The sequence below is a fragment of the Diadema antillarum genome, unplaced genomic scaffold, assembly GCF_040938485.1.
Source record: "Diadema antillarum isolate AM-2024a unplaced genomic scaffold, OU_Dant_1.0 seq00001608_RagTag, whole genome shotgun sequence".
NCBI classification, from domain to species: Eukaryota; Metazoa; Echinodermata; class Echinoidea; order Diadematoida; family Diadematidae; genus Diadema; species Diadema antillarum.
The window spans coordinates 157,628-177,238 of record NW_027272321.1 but is presented as its reverse complement, the minus strand read 5'-3'; the positions used below and the strand labels follow the sequence as shown (position 1 = coordinate 177,238).

Sequence of the window (19,611 nt, the reverse complement as noted above, 5' to 3'; positions counted from 1 at the left end):
AGGGATTGCGAAGTATGATTGGAGGAAGCAGTGTCTCACAGCATCAGTTTGACTCCTCAGTGGAACTCTTTTGTTTTTCTTCAACGCCAAATGCTGCGAACACCCACAGATATCGATCGATACCACTCTGCTGACTGCCAGAGATTTCCCAGAGATGGTAAATCAAAATGATTAATAAATTTTGCTGTAATGTTGTAATCTCATCTGTCGCTTGCTCTATTTGAAAGAGATTGCATTTCTTCGTGTCTCTCCGTCTCTGTTTGTCCCTCTCTCTCTCTCTCTCTCTCTCTTCTATTCATGAAAGAAGGCAATAACGTGTACCGGATAGCAGCGTTATGCACTGGATATGGGGTCATCTAACAAGCTATACACACTCACAAGTCATATACAGCCCACGAGCTAGCTAGACAAAGGTCCATGAGTAAAACACTTACGAGATAGACACCAAACTGAGCAAGAAAACCAGGCCTACGATTGCCTGGTGTCTTGCTCGTTGAACGTATGGGTAGATCGTGACTTATTTTATTTGCTTTGGAGCTCGTGGGCCATATCGTGGACACTTTAACTCGTGGGCTGTGTGACACATGGGCAGTATGATTCATACCTGCATGTATGACTCGTAGGTTGCATGACTTGAGGGTGGTATGACTCGTGGGTTGCATAACTTGAGGGTGGTATGACTCGTGGGTTGTATGACTCGTGGGTATTTAGCTCATGATGTGCACCCGTGGATACAACTCCACTTTAAATGTCGAACAGACGGTATGGGTTCCAATCCAACTCCATGCGTTCAGGTCTTGGAAAAAAAAGTGTCTATCATTTTCCTCTTGACAGATGTTTCAATGGACACGTGATGATTAATGCTATAGGGTACTGGGAATGGCAGGACCCTCTGGTAGAACACTAGAAGCTACTGTGAATAAATATGAATATCATACAAAATACCTTATGATGATCACTCAACGGAACGATTGCCACTGATAAACCAATTCACTGGAGCCGGGAGGGGAAACACACACTCCAACCATTTCAACTGACATATTATTAAAGGTATTATTACCATTTGCAGATGAAACAAAAACCCAGCTTTAGTGCTTCATAATAGTTCTAAAATGTGGACATGGTGGGGAAGGGATAAAAACAACCAATTCAAGAATGTTAATCAGTATGATCAATGTTAAGTATTGTTAAATATACCAAATGTGAACAATAGTTATGATAATTTTTTAGAATAAATGGTCTACAGTTATGATCTATTGAGAAAAATGAGATATCTCCTATCTTAGGCTTTATTGCAAACTTTTCATATGGTAGGATGTTTTGTGTTACAACTGACCTACACATACGCATCAAATGTGATGACTCGAACATTTTTTCTTTAATATCACTGCTCCAATTGAAAAACAGTGCCTCAAAATACCTACACAGACAAATATTGTATGTTTAGGCACGCAACACATGATATTGCAAAGAATGTCTAACAAGGGAGATCTCGAGAAGGACTTGTTTAAACATTTTGATATCTTGTAGAACGTTGTTGTAATCACTGTTTAAGTCGATTTTTCAGGTACATACAACTCTTATAGTGGATATAAGAGGTCATGATGTAAGTGTGGACTCGACACCAATGTAGGATGATCGACAGTGTAATTACTATAAACCTTCTTAACTGTTTGGTAACATATGTATGCGCTTGTTTGTGACTGTTTTGGTCATTAAGTTTCAGGCAATTTTTTATTTTATTTTAATTGGCATAGAATGTGGATTACGACAGTTTCCAGATAGAAAATTTATAAAAGATTTAGATTGGATTTATAGAGAAGACTAATGCATTTCAGCTTTATGTAAGCATGTTCTACCTTCTGCATAAAGTCCCATATAGGGCTATAATGAAGAGCCTGATGATGTTTATCGATATCTCTTTTTGATATAAAGTAGTACAGAGTTTAGTGGATCTTCTTCAGACAAAATATGTCAAAATTTTAAGCAGGAAGTAGTTTTCACGTTACTTCCGAGAAACTCCATAACACACAGCTCTATAGGCGCTAATCCGTCTTCGAATGTGTAAGGCTGTATGCAACAAAAATGGTTGGGATGACTTCATTTTACCATTTTGAGAGGTACATGAGAGAATGGAAAAGAGCTAGTTCTATTCGAATGAAATTTCAGTGTTCCTTTAAACTGAAAGATCCGCTGAGGTAGCTATCTGAGTACAGAAGTCGTGGTCATGAGAACAAACAAAGAAACACACACACACACACACACACACACACACACACACACACCCACAAACATAAACACACATTAAGAATCTCTGCGATTGTACAATTTTTTGAAATGTGTTGAAATAACGTTTGTTGCAGACTTCTAGCATAAATATCAATCATTGTCAGCCCTCTGGGGCGTTCAAGGTACCAATATGAAAAAACAACAACAAAAAACAAGCCTACTTGCCACAACAAAAATAACATTTGATTTTTCAAATGTTTACAATTTTCCAAATATTTCCGTTTTCTTGACGAGAGAATAGACACCAACTGCTTTGTAAGTGACTGCAAATGTCATCAATATGATATGTACAGTATTTTTTATGCCTCCGCCACGAAGTGTCGCCGGAGGCATTATGTTTTCGGGTTGCCGTCCTTCCGTCCATCAGTCCGTCCTTCCGTCTGTCCGTCCGTCCTTCCGTCCGTCCGTCCGTCCGTCCTTCCGTCCGTCCGTCCGTCCGTCCTTCCGTCCGTCCGTCCGTTAATCCGTCCGTAATGAATTTTGTGGACAGCGTAACCCAAAAATCGTTTAAGGTATTCTAATGAAACTTGGTATGTATATATGCATGAGTGGACGAAGTTGTGCCTATCAACTTTTGGGGGCACATGCTCAAGGTCAAATGCTCAAAGTTCACTATTTCCCCCCATATCCATGCAATGCCGAGAGTTTTTTTTTTCTGGAAACTTTGTGTATTATTGTAATATTAAATAAAGAATCTCCAGAGAGAGAGATTTAAATCATGAGGTCAAAGGTCAAAGGTCAGAGGTCAAGTGAAAATGTTAAAACTTCACTGTTTTCTCCATATCTAGGAAATAGTTCAAGCTATCTTCATGGAACTTACTACATATGCATGTACCGACTAGCAGTGATTATCTAGGGAATGTGGGGGTCATGGGTCAAAGGTCAAGGTCAACTCCTCATAATTTCACTTATCCCCTCATATTTAAATGCAATACTCGCCAGATTTTTCTGGAAACTTGATATATACATGTATAGCCCAAAAGAGATTCTCTGGGAAGTTTCTTGCCCAAATGTCAAAGGTCAAGTGAAGTAACTATCCTCAAATCCCCAAATACCTGCGCTCTTTGGCAGTATACCATCCACCCAATTAAACCTAGTTCAAGGAAAGTGAACAATCAACACATTTGTGACAAACCTGTCATTTTAATATTTTGCCAATTATGTGAAACTCATCACACATTGTCAAGACATTGAACTATAGACCTATTAGGAGAACCATGTATAAGGCGGAGGTATACCAGTCGCCATAGCGACATTTCTAGTTTGTTTCCGTTTGTGTAACTTATCGCAGGTTGACGACCTGTAATGCCAGGTAGAAAAGATACGACAATAATCATGATTAGGTTCGCTGCAGTGAAGCGAAATTGATTTTAAAAAGGGTGGAGGTGGGGTTTCATTTGCTGTTTTGTGTCAAAATGAGAGGAAACAGTATGAACTCAGTGTGCACTCGTGAAGATAAAATTCTCCTCAACCGAAGTTAAATCGTCAGGTACAAGACAAAGAAAGAGCACTCGATACGTACATTCGTATTGGTAACACAGAGAACATTTCGGGTATACAATGTTGCTGCTTGAATAATGATGAGCTGCAATTTTCCACTATGGTTGACAACGTTCACATTCGTATTGAGTGACAACTAAAAATATAGCATAGAGCAGTGTTGTAATTTCACATACTGTTAGTGTTGCACACGCTATGACCGGGGCTACAATCGTTCGCAGTACATTTTCTTTTTGGCAGAAGAACGTGTTAAACTTTCATTGAATACATGCGGAAACAAAATATGTCATGATTTTCATTGCCTGACTTCTTCATTTCAGTCATTTTATTGTATCGTTATTATGTCCCTATACTTTACGAACTTTACTAACCTTACTTTACTTCAAGAATTCGAGTGTTTGGTAAGCCCCTCTTGAACCATCAAACTATTTGCCTCCACGTCACGGAAACCTGGCTATATATTTTACTAAGTGCCCGAATAACGATTTCTGATATTGATGTGACAGGATATTAAAACTTAAAGCCTTCCAGTCGTTTATGATTTGTCCCAAGAAAAGCCCCCGAAATATGAAAGCATAGTTTGAAAGCATGACGTGATTATTATGGGCTTTAAAGTTCAGATGCTGTCGAGAATGTCGCGATCCGGGATATACACACGGTACATGAACGATTTAAGTCGCAAAAAACAACAACCCCAAACACACATGCTTTATGTCTTTTTGGCATTTCAGATCATCTTACACTGATATTCGTGCAGGGCAGATTGGTCACTAGTGTGTGTGTGTGTGTGTGTGCGTGTGTGTTTATATAATGAATAAAGTATTAACTTTCTCATTTTACAGCAGATTGTCTTTGTGTCCACTTTTCTCTTCCTTAATGTTTGCTTCTTCTTTTTTTTTCACATCAATGTTTTCCATTTTGCTTGTATCGTAGGTTGCTGCTCGTTACTGGTATTAAGTAACATAATTGGTATTTCATTAAAATCTGCTTGCAACTTTACTTAAATCTACATTTAGAACATTAGAGAGGTCTATTAAATTTCCGTACGATAATCTAATATTCATATCATGCAACCATCGGTAAACATGACAAAAGAAACTAAAGCGAATTAATTCATCATGTTATTAATGTGAATTAAAAGTAGAAGTATGGATCCTTTCGAAGCCTCGTATCTTAATGTGCTGGTGAACTCGTATGATCATAAAAAACAAATTGATCTAACAAAGAAATTTTCAACCATAGCACGATAATGTTCTTGATCGATCATATAATTATGTAATGTATGAAATAAAACATTACAATTTAACAGTATAAAAAGCCTTTAACGTCGTTGTTCTGCTGTTGCGTCACGAACCGTTGTAATCTTCACATCCAGCGATGGCGGCACCGAAACTCTGAAATATCATAACATTTCATAACTTTTGAACAGACTGTCAGATTTCCCTCAAAGTTCACCGATGTGTTTTACTGTGATCGCTGCATACAGTCAATCCACATATACATTTGGGGTAATTTCCTCTTTAAGATTAGGAACAGAGGAAACATTCGTCCAACTCAATCTGTGTTCGCTCAATTATGTGAGTGTTGGAACTGTGCATACGTGAAATCATACGCAATGCCAGATGTCAATATACATGCGTGCTACAGTCAACGGCACCGCCGGAGTGCAGAGAAACTGTGATGTGCATCTACAACCACGACAAATTTCAGTCCAATTAGTTCGAATCTTGTCGAGCATTTCATTAATGTGATTTCGTGGTTGATGTTCGTGGAGTGGGCAATGAACTGACGAGAAGGATGCTGAAATTTTAAAGATTCTGCGTTAGAATATCAAGACCGGATAAGATATATTACATATCATTATATATATGTGTCTGTGTGTGTGTTCCGAATAATGTTAAGTGAGCTGTAGTGACTTCGAACGGAGAAAAAGAAACGCAAATGAACAAAGAAACGATGATAACATCACAATCAAGACATCTGTTTGTGTGATTTTCATGCGGTCAATCCTACATTTTTGACTGTGGGTGATGAATTCAGCATAACTTGTAACCTCGACCGAAATTTCTTAGAGTTTCACTTTTGACACTACGTCAGACACGCTGGACCATATTGGACCATGCATCTCACATAAATGTGTGCATATGTATACATATGTATAAATATATGTATACATATGTATAAATTAGAAGTTCCTGAAGCATTGTTAAACGGTAACTTTAAAGGAGACCTCCGGTTGATTTTCAGATTTTTATATTTGAACAACTATAAATCACTTGTACTGGGTACAGAGTTTTAGACTTTTTAGTGACTGGCATGCAACTGAGGAATAAGAATGTTTTCAAAATTTAGAGCAAATTGCAATGAGCAAGGATGACATGGCAGCCTCACCATAAGATTGCACACGTTGGGGCTCAAGGAAACAGAACAAAGGAAGAAGGTATGCATACATTCTACACAGATGAACTTGTCAGTCAAGCGGTATTGTAATGGAATTACACTGCTACATTTCTGAAATGTGAGGCTCCTATGTCATCAAGACTGCTCAGTGTAATTTGTTTAAGATTTTTCAGAGTATTGGTTTCTCTGCTCAAAGACCACAATAAATTCCACAAATCTATACATGGACCTGTCGATTTATGTACTACACGATGTGAAATTATGAAAATCGTCTGGAATGCCCCTTTAAGGGACTTTATGATTTCATATAACGGAGACTTTGCGTGAAAACAGACAAGCTAGAGATGAAAGCGTACGTGGTCGGTGGTACCAGAGCGTAACACTGACGGACAATGCCAGCTCCACGCTGCGAGATGCGGCAAGCTCCGGCGGGTTCCCAAGGCAACCGCATCCTTGCTTTGAAGATGTCGTGGAGCGATCGCAATAATTCCCTCACACTTCAAGTTCTCTTCGATCTTCCTCTACCACGTGATATTTCCTTGCTCGCAGCTATGTCTTTTCCTGTGATTCTTTGCTCTGCCTTAGTCGCAACTGTACGCTCTTGAATCCCATTTTCAAACCGCGGCCATTGTTTTCATCTAACACGCTTTCTCTTCGTCGTTTCACATTCATTCGTTCATGCTACCACGTTTTCCACTGCTGTTATTCGTTGTCGCGTTATGCTTATTGTCTGATTTATTCTTTTTTCTTTTTTAGTTTCTTTCCAGGAAAAAACAAAACAACAACACACCACTCCCCATCGAGGGTCGGACATGATTATTCCATGTATCAAAATGCATCGTGCTATGAACAAAAAGGTGTTGTTTCTCGGTTTGTCTGTCTGTCTATTTCTCCCTGCTTTGCTCTCTACTTTTCTCCCCTGCGTTTTTGTCCATTTGAACCCTTCATCCTCATATCCCTTCCTTTCCAATGTACAAATTATGACCGGCTAGTTTTGCCGCTATTTCTTCAGTTTTTGACTATATCTTCGTCATGTCCTAAATGTTTTTGGCATACATCGCACGTCATATTTCTCTATGACTACAGCCATCTTAATATTCTTTTGATGGAGGCAAACACCGTACAATATGCAAGCAACACTCATAATATCATCATTGTCCAGTGATATAGGATTAATAAGGGAGAGCAAGTTGTGGCGTGACCTTTAATTAGACGCTAGATCGTGAGAAATGAAAGATTTCTCGAATCAAAGGTGCGTGAAGAAAAAAAAAGTTCGCGGAGATGAACAAACGGTACAAATGGGGCGATTTAAATCTGTCTTGGGTCGACTATGTCACGCATTTTGAGCTGCTATCACGCACGTCATAATACAAGGAGACTTCTACGGCACGCTCTGTCACATCCGACAGGCATGCAATATTCTACTCCGAAAGGAATTGGTTCTCTTGATTTGAATCCCACAGGAGGAATTGTTCCTGACATACTTTTTTGTTTTGTTTTGCAGTGCCACAATTTGAATGTCGTTGTTTAGATTGAACATATTCCACTGCAAGACTCGTCTTTCAGTTGCAGATGAACCAAGACACACTTGTTTTACACACACATACACACACACACACACACACACACACACACACACAAGCACACACACACATACACACACACATACACACACACATGCAAGAGGCAAAGTTTATTGTCCGAAAGACTCCTCGGTCTGAGAGGTAAAGTGCGGATCACAAGGTAATTTCCTTTGCTTGAATTGTATCTAGTAAACTCATACGGTACAATACCCGGGTCTCAGTAATCTATGTCTTTATCCGTCTCTCGATATCAAAACATACTTGGAGGTGTCGTGGCCGAATGGATAAGAGCGCTGGTCACTGAATCACATTAACGTGGTACGGGTTCGAGGGTTCGAGCCCCTGCCAAGCTCGACACGTTTCCCCTTCAGTACGCCACTTTATCTACATTGCTGGTCCCAATCGAGGAGGATAAATGAGTATCCGGTAGGATGAGAATGTTTGGTAGATCAACATCTATATTCGCGCCTGCAAGATGACGACTGGCTGGAATACTCCCCTGGGAGTGGAGAGTGAACACTGTCAGTGCTGGTTGGAAATAATAGTATCCAGTGACCATGCAGGGTGCATGTGCCTGGAGTGGATATGACGCAAATAATTTGCATTTATTATCATCATTCCTATTAAAGTATTAATACCGGGTAATCTTCTTGTAGAATACATTTTTTTAAGCTACGTAAATAGAGGTATACTGCTTATGTTGTGCGTTGTACGTTTATGATTCGTTGTTATTTCGATTGTAATTTGTTAATATGCCTCTGTGTTGATAGTGTGTGCGTTAAATGGACAAGAGTTATAGTAAAACGCATATAGGGAACATTGATTCGTTATATTCGCTATAGAAACTAAATCATCATTACTGATAATTATAGTAACAACTTATTACATCACATAAAATGGCTTATATGACGCTTTGATTTACAGTCGGGGGGAGGGGGTAGAGGAGGAAAATCACCCATACAAGAAAATGAAAACGGACACACACACGCGCAAATGATTCATATCAGAAAAACACTCTGTATCATTATGTCAAGTTGAATGAAATATGTCAAGAGAGAGAATTCACGTGATCCAGTTGAATATAGCAAACGTTACACATATGAGGTGAAGATTGTTCCATAGTTTTGGGCTAATAACAAATAAGGCACGATCTCTTTATGAGTGCGTCAATGAAAGAACGTATAAACTTTGACTTTCTATAGAGAGCAAAGATTATCACGTAGGCATGCCAATAGAAAGGCAGTCTTGCAGATAAAGTAGGGCATGTAAGTAGAGGATGTGAAATGAAAGACGTGGAATTTCAAAAGATGTTCTTTTTTTCATCAGGAAGTGAATGATACAAGGACGATGTGATAACATTTTTGTGTAATTAACTGTTTAATCAAGTTAGTACTGTATAGGCTTGTAATGTGACTTCATCTTTCTGGGGAAGATTATTAAACAGAGCTTGAAAGATTATGAGGTCAGGAATCAACAATTCGGGTGCAGTTTTTGACAAAAAATACTCAAAACATCAATTGTGAGATTGTAGAGAATGACATCTCACTGCTTGTGTTACATGCAATGCATGATTCTTGCTAGCGAATTGCTATTCAAATTATGATATTCCGTGGTCAGTTTCATGAAAGTGTTCTGAGAGATTTGTTACTCATAAGACACACTTGTGAGAGACTTCATGAAATAAATTTTACTTCTCTTTTGACAGTCTCTGATAGTGTTTATGAGCGACATTGACCATTCTCAGATTTATGCAAAGAGTTTACTGTGATAGCTTCATAAAACGAACCCCCAGGTTACCGACAGTGTTTGTGGGTTCAACCGCAGCGCTTATTTTCCACATGAAATGCCACGTGTTGGATCAATTCTTCATAATAATGTCTATCCACTTAGAGCCAAACAGAATAAACTCATCTGTGGAGCTTGTGGGCGTTTCACTACATCAAAGATCTGACTTCATCAATGCGCAGTTGAACTTGTCAATGTTATTAGAAAGTGATTTTACAGCTTGCTGAATTTAAATGTATGATAAAATGTCACCTACACAGTGTTTATGATACTGGTGACCAACCATGCTTATATAAAAAGTTACGGAGGTGATGTCATTGATTTTAGTTAATCGTATTCCTTATTTGCCTGCACACAATTGGATGGGATGACAATGAAAGCGTAATCATGATATCAGAGCTTACGTATTCATTACTATGTAATATCTAGTCTCTTCAAAATTGTATTGAAGAATATTTTATATATATATATATATATCTATATATATATATATATATATATATATATATATATATATACATATATATATACATATATATATACATATATATATATTTGTACTTCAATAAATTGATATATATATATATATATATATATATATAAATATATATATATATATATATATATCAGTGAGGCCCTCACAATAATTTCCACTCTGTCTGTAATCAAACTTGATCAAATAAATTGACAACGGAAGTACAGTGTCTCTCGCAAAGTCTGCGAGAGAAAGCTGATGGATAAATGTGTGGCATAGGCGCCATCAAATACGTCCGTTTGGAAATTTCATTTCCAGAATAAATACGATCAAGGATGACTTTAGTAGACCTTGCCTTCGGCAACTTGTCCATACTACCCGGATCGCAGTCTTCTTGTTCGCGCCTTCTTCCCCAAGTTTTTTTTTCTCCAAATTTGGTTGGGACTGCCGAAGAATTCGCCTGGCTACTCTGTAAATATATAAGAATTTCATTTCGAAAACTAAAACGGGTGAAATTTAATTTGTCGCTCTTTTATTCGCAGTCATCATGTTGTGTGTGTGTGGGGGGGGGGGGGTGGGTGGTTGGAGGGGGAGATGAAGTGTTTGAAGAACGACGAAATCGGATGATGGCAGGTGATGACGAATCGTCAACTTGTTTCTAAAAGACGTTTTGATTACTTGCAATAGGGATTGATAAGACATCACTGAAAGCCCCCTTGGCTACATCGATATGGACATCCTCATCATGTATGTGGGTTGGAGCTATCTGTCATTTTCCTTTCGAAAAATCGCGTAACCCATAATTTTCCGCCATCGTTTCGCTGCAGATGTTATTTACATGTCGTCATTGAATTGGCAGCTCTGAACATATCCCATCTTGTTGGAGGAAGAAATTCTAAAGGTTGATATGGGGACTCGTGTTTTAACTTTTTGTGAGAATTAGAAACCACTTATATGAAATATTAACAAGCATACAATACTAAGACGAATTGAAGGTCTATTTGATGAAAGTCGGTTTTGAAATGGCTGAGATATCAAACAAACAAAATAATACCAAGTAGTTGTAATAAAAGGTGGGACCCCACCTTTTACATGTTTTATTAGGACAACTTTGTTTTGCTTTGTACTAGAATATCTCAGCCATTTCAAATTTTCATAAAATAAACTATGAATTACTCTTAGAATCGTATGCTCTTTAATATTTCATTTTTATGTGTGTTTTCTACTCATTTAGCAAAAAGTGAAAACCTGAATCTCCGTCTAAAACAAAACTATGCTCACCCTTTAAAGTCGTTAGATTCATTAAATCGGTAAAAAAAATACGGAAGTTGGCTCATTATTGAGACAGAAAAAAAGAACTTAAATCAAACTAACTTAATTTAAATTCAAATTTCGAATTCAAATTCAATTCAATTTTTCCACAATATCATGAGATTGAAGGATCCAATTATAACTTTAGAGACTCAGAGACTTTGAACGATTTTGCAATGGAGATAAACAATGATAATAATATCATCAGAAAAGGTCGTAATGAATTTTGTAAGTTACCAGTCTGGTTTGATACAGATTATAATATTGAATGATACAGCGTCAGAGGCCCATGCGGTTTCCCGGACTTGCCGGAGTAACCACTGTCATCTAAATGAGCTTGTGTATTCTTGTTTGTTTTCAGTCTATATATATACGCCCTTACAAGAATTATGTTCCCTCCTCTTCGTATATCAGGCATTCATTGTTCAATCACGATGGGAACCCGAACGCAGTGCCAGAAAGTCATCGCATCTTACATTTTTGTATCATAGCGTCGCAGAACTTAAAGGTCCCGTTTACCTTTGGGAGCAGTGATTTAAAAGTTTTTCAGGATATCACATTTGATGCATATGTGTAGGTCTGTTGTACCACAAAACATCCTATAATCATATAAGATTTTCGCGATAAAGCCTAAAATATAAGGAGATATCTGTATTTTTCTCAATAAACCGTAACTGTAGACGGCTTAATCTGGAAACATTTTTATTATAACTATTGTTCACATTTTGTATATTTAACAATACTTAACATCGATTATACCTATTCAAATTTTTACAGTGGTTGTTTCTATCCCTAACTCACATTTGTTTTTTGTTTCATCTGCAAATGGTAAATTATGCCTTTAAAGTGGCTGTATGGCCGCTTTTCACAAAAGTTTTTGCGTATGCATACGCATCCCTCGTGTTCCTTAAATTTCAAGACAGTACTTTTTTCCCTCTTTTTTCTTTTTTTCTCAACAGAGGGAGAGCTTGCTTGTCTGACGGTCTGTCCGTGTGTCCGCCTGTATTACGTGTGTTTCTTTGTTTATGTGATTGTCTGTCCGTCCCTGTCCCCCTTCTCTCTCTTCCCCTCTCTGTTATTTTTTTTTTTAAATTTGATTACTAAAACTGCACCAGTCTTTCACTCGAGACTCATTGGACAGTTTAGCACATTTATTTTTATATTTCACTTGACATTGAGGCAATATGTATGTCTAAAAAAAAGGTATATAGAAGAGACAATATATGTATGTCTAAAAAAAAGGTATGTAGAAAAGACAATGTGTATGTCTAAAAAGGTATATAGAAAAGACAATATGTATATCTAAAAAAGGTATATAGAAAAGACAATATGTATATCTAAAAAAGGTATATAGAAAAGACAATATGTATATCTAAAAAAGGTATATAGAAAAGACAATATGTATATCTAAAAAAAAGGTGTATAGAAAAGACAATATGTATATCTACCCATAAAAGGTATATAGAAAAGGCAATATGTATATCTAAAAAAAGGTATATAGAAAAGACAATATGTATATCTAAAAAAAGGTATATAGAAAAGACAATATGTATATCTAAAAAAAGATATGTAGAAAAGACAATATGTATATCTAAAAAAAGGTATATAGAAAAGACAATATGTATATCTAAAAAAAGGTATAGAGAAAAGACAATATGTATATCTAAAAAAAGGTATATAGAAAAAACAAAATATACCGTGGATTATAACTAGAAAGACTATTTCCAACAAGATGTAAAATATGCAGATATCGCTAAAGCAAAACTTGTTACTGCAGGTTTCAGGGAACAAACAGCAATGTGAATACGACTCGTTACGGAGATGGGACACAAAGTAAGAACCTAGAACATAATCACTGATAATCTAGAATCTGAATTGACGTGCGATTTGAGAGTATCTGCAGCCTATTTTCCCCTTGCGATGTGCGCTCCTTGTAACACCCATATTTTGCTATCAGTATTTTTTTCTGTTTTATTGTTCTGTGCTCTTTCTTGAACGTCAACAAGAATCATGATCGTTTATAGACATGATAAAGCTTGCCGGAGCGACAGTCATAAGACCAAGAGGCGGCGAAAATTGATTTTCATCGAACAGCCCGATCAGTTAATTCACCTTTTTCACGAAGGACAGTTTGGGAGGTTCAAGGACAATTTTAATGGGTTGATGACGTCATTTAGGCAAACTCAAATCCTCACGTTCTTTAACTGGGCAGACTTCTAGTGGAAGACTCATCTAGCACCTAGGCAAACACAACGGATGGATGGGGAAAATGACTGCACTGTGCAGAATTCTGCAGAAAGGATGGGTGGCGGTGTAGTGGGGGGGGGGGGGTGGGGTGGGGTGGAAGGAAGGTTTAGTGGGAGGAAAATTTGCTCATTTCTTCATTGGAAGCGAAGCAGGAATATTCGTCACGGCAGGAGATTCTATAGATGAACATCATTAGGGAAGCGCGCAAGGGATCCGATTGCGTTTGCGTTGCAATAAGTAGCTGCGAATAAAGGAGACAAGTTACTGCATTTTGAAGCCCTATATTCCGAGGTTTCTCCCATACCCCCTTCCCATTCTTTTCTCCGAGTGTTTTAGAATTGATGCAGCGTGCCGTATTTTTAGCACAAAAATATCCGTCCCTATAAGGATAGATTTCTTCGAAATACGTTGCTCTGACTCTCACATATTATTATGATGATAACTATCAACCATTCATTTTTGTATACATCTAATTTACAGCTGTGCGTATGGCTATCCAACACCACCCCATCTCCTATTTCGTGATATGAATTTAGAAAGTACATTGACTTAGTTAGCCCTCATCATCCGTGGACTCATTGTCGTTTTAGCTATAGAAGGCCTACAGACAAATTCTCACATATTTTCTTTTTGATTAAAGCCACGCACACCTATATCAGGGTTGATAAGCATTGATCAGTATTGACACCGTCATCGTCATCGTAATCGTCATCGTCATCGTAATCATCGTCATCATTCCTACAACCAGTCCTTCATTCTTCGTCAGCGGCCTCATTGATGCGAGCGTTGGTCGTCGTCATCATGGTGTATATTGGTCCCTTCTCCGAGTCTGATAACATCGTGGTCTTTCAAATGAAAGGAGAAAGAAAATGCTAATTACTGTGTCTCACGATATAATGATTACCAATCCTTTCAAGTCATTTCCTCGTCCAAAATTAGGTAAAATAACTTAAAATCTGGCTTTGGCTATTCATACACTAGACTTTCAGAATAGGCCTATATACTTGGATACTTGGCACAAATTAGCTCTTTCAAAACAACACAGTTGTGCAGACATGATACCGTTATAATGGTGCAATTACAATGATGTAATTTCATTTATTAGCATTTACGAAATTGACATGAATCCTAAAAGGGTGAATGAAATGGACATCAAAGCTGAAGAGTCAGTTGGTGCTTATAACTTCATTCTGACAGATCCTGAGCTGTTTTTCAAAGCAACATTAAATCAAATGTGTACATAATATGTTTTATGTCTTTGGCGTCAAAGGACAATGTATAAAATGCCCTCTATGAGTATCCGTGAACTTATGTGGAGAAGATATGTATCCGTACATGTAAACTAACGAAATAGAACCTACTTTGGGTTTTGTCAGCCGAGGAGAAATTTGAACTCTCGTAGGTCAAAATTCCCTGTTCAATTCTTTCCTTTGACATGTAGTTTTGAATTGAATCATCCACAAAGAAGACCAGCCACTTTTCGGATCGCCATGGTTAAAAAAAAAAGTCGGCCATCTTCCTCAATATTCGTCCTAAAATACTTGCATTTGGAGTGGATGCAGTATTCCTTGCAATAATCTTGGATGTTCTAATGGTGCATATTTGATAACGTCCACTTTGTCTCGTGTGTTTTAGCGAAAGCTTAGTTTATATTCAGACAAATTGTTTAATGGCTCACAGCTGCTTAGAGTGCTGAACTTTCTGGCTACGAGAGTGAAGCGTGGATGAATATGCCTCTAAGTCATAACATGGAGCTACTTCGAGAAACAGTATAAATGGATAAGGAACTAAAAAGGGGAAAATGCGCGAATGTTTCCGAACAGAGTTAACATGCCGCGGACAAACTCTCTTGCAAATTTAGGCAAAATGAGAAGAAACTTCAAAAATTTAGCCAGGCTTTGATGTTAGAATTTCAGTACATGAGAGGAAGGGATGTGTATTCGTATTGGGAAAAGTAAGAGATATTGCGAATTCTCTAAAAGTCTGAGGTTTTTTTCGCCCTTCTGTCTCTCCCTCTCTCTCGCTCACAAGGAAGAGTGAAGTTATATCCTACATACGTGTCTCAAACATGTTTACATTTCCTTTGAAGAACAATAATAACTTTACATGGTAAGAAATAAGCGATAAAAGACTGGTCACATGAACAGAAACGTGCAAATTCAACTGTTCACAATAATCACATTCACTTCAAATGAGAGATCACGCAACATGGAAAATCGAAATTATGGTGGGAGTGGCGTGGGTGACGTGCTCAATGATAGCGATATCAAAATCACTGAAATGTAGGCAGAGGAAAAATTATCGGCTTTTCTATCGTCTTTTACGATTGTTTCAGATGGCTGCTTTTTTCTAAATTCATTCTGAAAATGTGTGTGGAAGACTCAACGCACATACGCACATGATACGCAGATGAACGAAGCAAATACATCACAGAAAACCAGTGTTGCCCTTTTTTTTCGTTAACACACATATATATATATATATTTATCTCTGCATTTCTACGCAATTTATGTTTTTGACACTTTTGCAGTAGATACTTACGAATGATCCAATTAAGGTGTTAATCATGCTCGTTTAGAGTGGTAACGAGAATACCTTTGGGACAAATGGCTTATTAGAAAGCTAAAACACACATGCACGCATGCAATACGGACGTATAAGCAAATAAACTACCGGAAGCAATGTTACGTCGCTTTATGTTGATATCATTTTTTATTGCTAAATTAATGACGCCATTTATGCTTCAGACGATGTTGCACCAGATACTTGCGAATGATCCAATTTAGGTGTTAATCTGGCTCGTTTAGAGTGGTGAGGAGAATGCGTTTAGGACAGATGACGGATTACGCTGCCCACAGCAAGAGATGTCGTTACAGCAAAAAAAGAAAAACCTTAACGTCAAACAGAACAAAACCAAATACAATCATTATTTATGACTCATTTAGAGTGTGCTATGTACACCAGGCATATAGATGAAACACGCATAAATATCCGCGAAACCCCTATGATACCATCACTTAAAATCGGGTTTATAGCACTGGCTCCTAATCATACATTATGGCCAGAACGCATTTAGCGAGAAGTCCGTATTAGCCCATAGATCGCCGAAGGGAGTATGGTTGGACCTGCAAGAATCCACAAGTGATTGCAAAATCTATTGATAATACTCAATAGTGTGAGTGTGTGGGTCTTTCTTTCTTTAATTTGTTTTCCCTCCCTTACCTATGTCCAGCTACCGTAAATCTGAATCAGTAACATCAGCCCGAACAGCGGTTATAATCTAATGTGCTGATTAGAAATAATCTCTTAAATTTCCAACGATAGTGCCACTCGAGCCGACAAAGCGTTTGCACAATTAAAGGTAATGTCGTATGTAGGAGGATTCCGGGGTCGAATGAGCCCTCATTGTTTTTTTCTATGATTATGACACCCGTTCACTTTCAGCAAAGACAAAATGAAATAGATAGCGCACGATTGCGTTGCGTTGGTAACTGTATACAGGAAAGTTAAATTTAGCAAATAAGTGATACAGATAGGTAATACGAATTGTTTTTGGGAGCACTTATGACTTCTGCATCTACTTTGCCCTTTCTCAGAGATTACAGTCGGTATTTCTATTACTATTTTTTTTTTTGCAATGAGTCACCCAGTTCATTTTGGTTTGCTTTCTAAAAGATGATTTATGAGCATCATTAATTTACCGTTTGTATTGGCAGATTACGACTCACCTGGCATTCTCGGTGAACACAGAATAGTTCTAATCCAAACAGACATTTAATAGCTTTAAAAGAAAAAAAAAAGATTCAGCTTTAATAAAGGGCAATGAACGTTGGTTACCCTATTTTCTTTTTTTTCCCCCGGGAACGATTTTTTCCCTCCACGATCACATACACATCATCAACGTATTCCTAACATAATCATAATTGTTCGTTCGTTTGTTTATTTCTTTCGTTCTTGAGAGAGATGAATATCAAATTAAAGTATATATATATGAATTTTGATTCAATTTGTTTATCTGGATCAATGATGTTATCATAGTCCTTTATATCTTATCCTGATATTTGGATGGGCTTAGACTTATGTATATATAATAAAGAGATGGTTTATTCGCATTCAGAGTTTCCCTAGATTCTCTAGAATCCTTAAAAAAGCTTCTCCTGCCTATAATTTCTCTATGACAATCCCTGTCTGACAATATGACAAATTCGTACAATTATTTCTCTGTCTCTTAAAGGGGCATTCCAGACGATTTTCATAATTTCATATTATGTAGTACATAAATCGACAGCTCCATAGATTTGTGGACTTTATTGTGGCCCTTCAGCAGAGAAACCAATACTCTGAAAAACAAATTACACTGAGCAGTGTCGATGACATAAGAATTCCATTACAATACCTCCTGCTTAACGAGTTCACCTGTGTAAAGTGTATGCATGCTTTCTTCTTTTGTTCTGCTTCCTTGAGCCCCAACTCATGTATCCTTATGGTGAGGCTGCCATGTCATCATCCTTGTTCACTGCAATTTGTTACAAATTTTGAAAACGTTCTTATTCCTCATCCCAATTACTTTATGTTCTGAAATTCTGTACTCAGTATAACTAATTCATAGTTGTTCATAATGTAAGAGTCTGAAAATCATCCGGAGGTTTCCTTTAAATGAGTGTGTGTGTGTTTGTGTGTTTTGTTAATGAGGAAAACCAAAAAGATGGTTACTTGTCATCAAATACACGGTCGTTTACATCATTCACATATTGTGAATCGGAGAACCTGTATACCTGACACAGAATTTTAAAAGTGCGGAAGCTGCTAGATCTTGTAATATAGGCATGCACGTACGTATTCTGCACTCAGCTGGTAGACAGTCCAAAATATCCCCACTGAAATATGACGCATATATTGCTCTAACTCTAAGTGCCATCGGGAAACGAAACTCGGTGAAAATGGGAACGGTCAGTCTAAAGTGACTACTTCTCCTCCTCCTCCCTCTCCTTCTTCCTCTCTTTATTCATCTTCGAGCATTTTTTTTTTCACCATAGCTCGGCGGGCAAACAGGTTGCTTCGCATGGGGTGTTCCGACAGCTTAACGCCTTCGATGAGATCATTTGAGGACCAGCCGATGAAAGACTGCGAGGGGAACCTGATATCGGAGCGATATCTGCCCACCAAGTTGATGCGTTGCGCAAATTGGTTAACATCGATTGCTACTTAAGGAATGGCTACTGGTATTCCTATCACCTGGGTACACAAATGGCAGCATAGTCAGAAAACATTCTACCTTTGCATCAATCGTGAAAAGAACATTTAAAACAAAATAGAAATAAAAGGATGATACGTGAATAAATCTAGATTTCCCTATATTCATTTGGTTTTGGTTGATCAGAAACTCACTATAGGTGAAACACATGTAAAAACTGTCTGTTGTAGAACACAAAATGAAGCAATGCTCAATTTGGATGAGATTGTCTTTGTCACCGATTCTCCATAGTCTTTCTTTGTAAAAACGACGATATAACTCACTTAAATCTTATCTTTTCAACATTAAGGTAGGACAGAGTTTGGAGCGCGAAGAAAATCCGTTTTTCTAAGCTAGTAAACGGAGCTGTTCTATTACATAAGAGACAAGTAAGCAATTTGGTCTTTAGCGGCGCCATTCCATCATCGAAACACACTGCAAAAAGAATTGTGCACGAAATGTCAGTGCTGCTACCTGCGGTTATCTTTATGGAAAATACGGGAAGAACACGTTATCAGCTTTACCTGCTTTGCTTGCAGCTATGGCACTGAAACCTTGTAAGGGATGCTTGGTCATTTTAGCGCTGTTGATTTGATTATGGCAGACTTGCAATTTTGTTTATGTCAATACCAATAAGATCAGATGTTAACAAGAGTTAAGACTTACTCGATTACAAATTGAACTGTTTATGAGTGGGCAGGAAAAAAAAAGTGTCTTCGTCTTAATTCGTCAGGGAATTTCTCAAATTTTTATTCAATTGAATTATCAATGATATTAATAGTTTGCAC

At 37.6% G+C, this 19,611-nt stretch overlaps 1 pseudogene; it reads right to left on the bottom strand.

Moving 5' to 3' along the window:
• LOC139711084 (pancreatic triacylglycerol lipase-like) overlaps nucleotides 1-19,399 on the bottom strand; it is a 33,411-nt pseudogene extending 14,012 nt beyond the window's left edge.
• Between the last annotated feature and the right edge of the window lie 212 nt (nucleotides 19,400-19,611).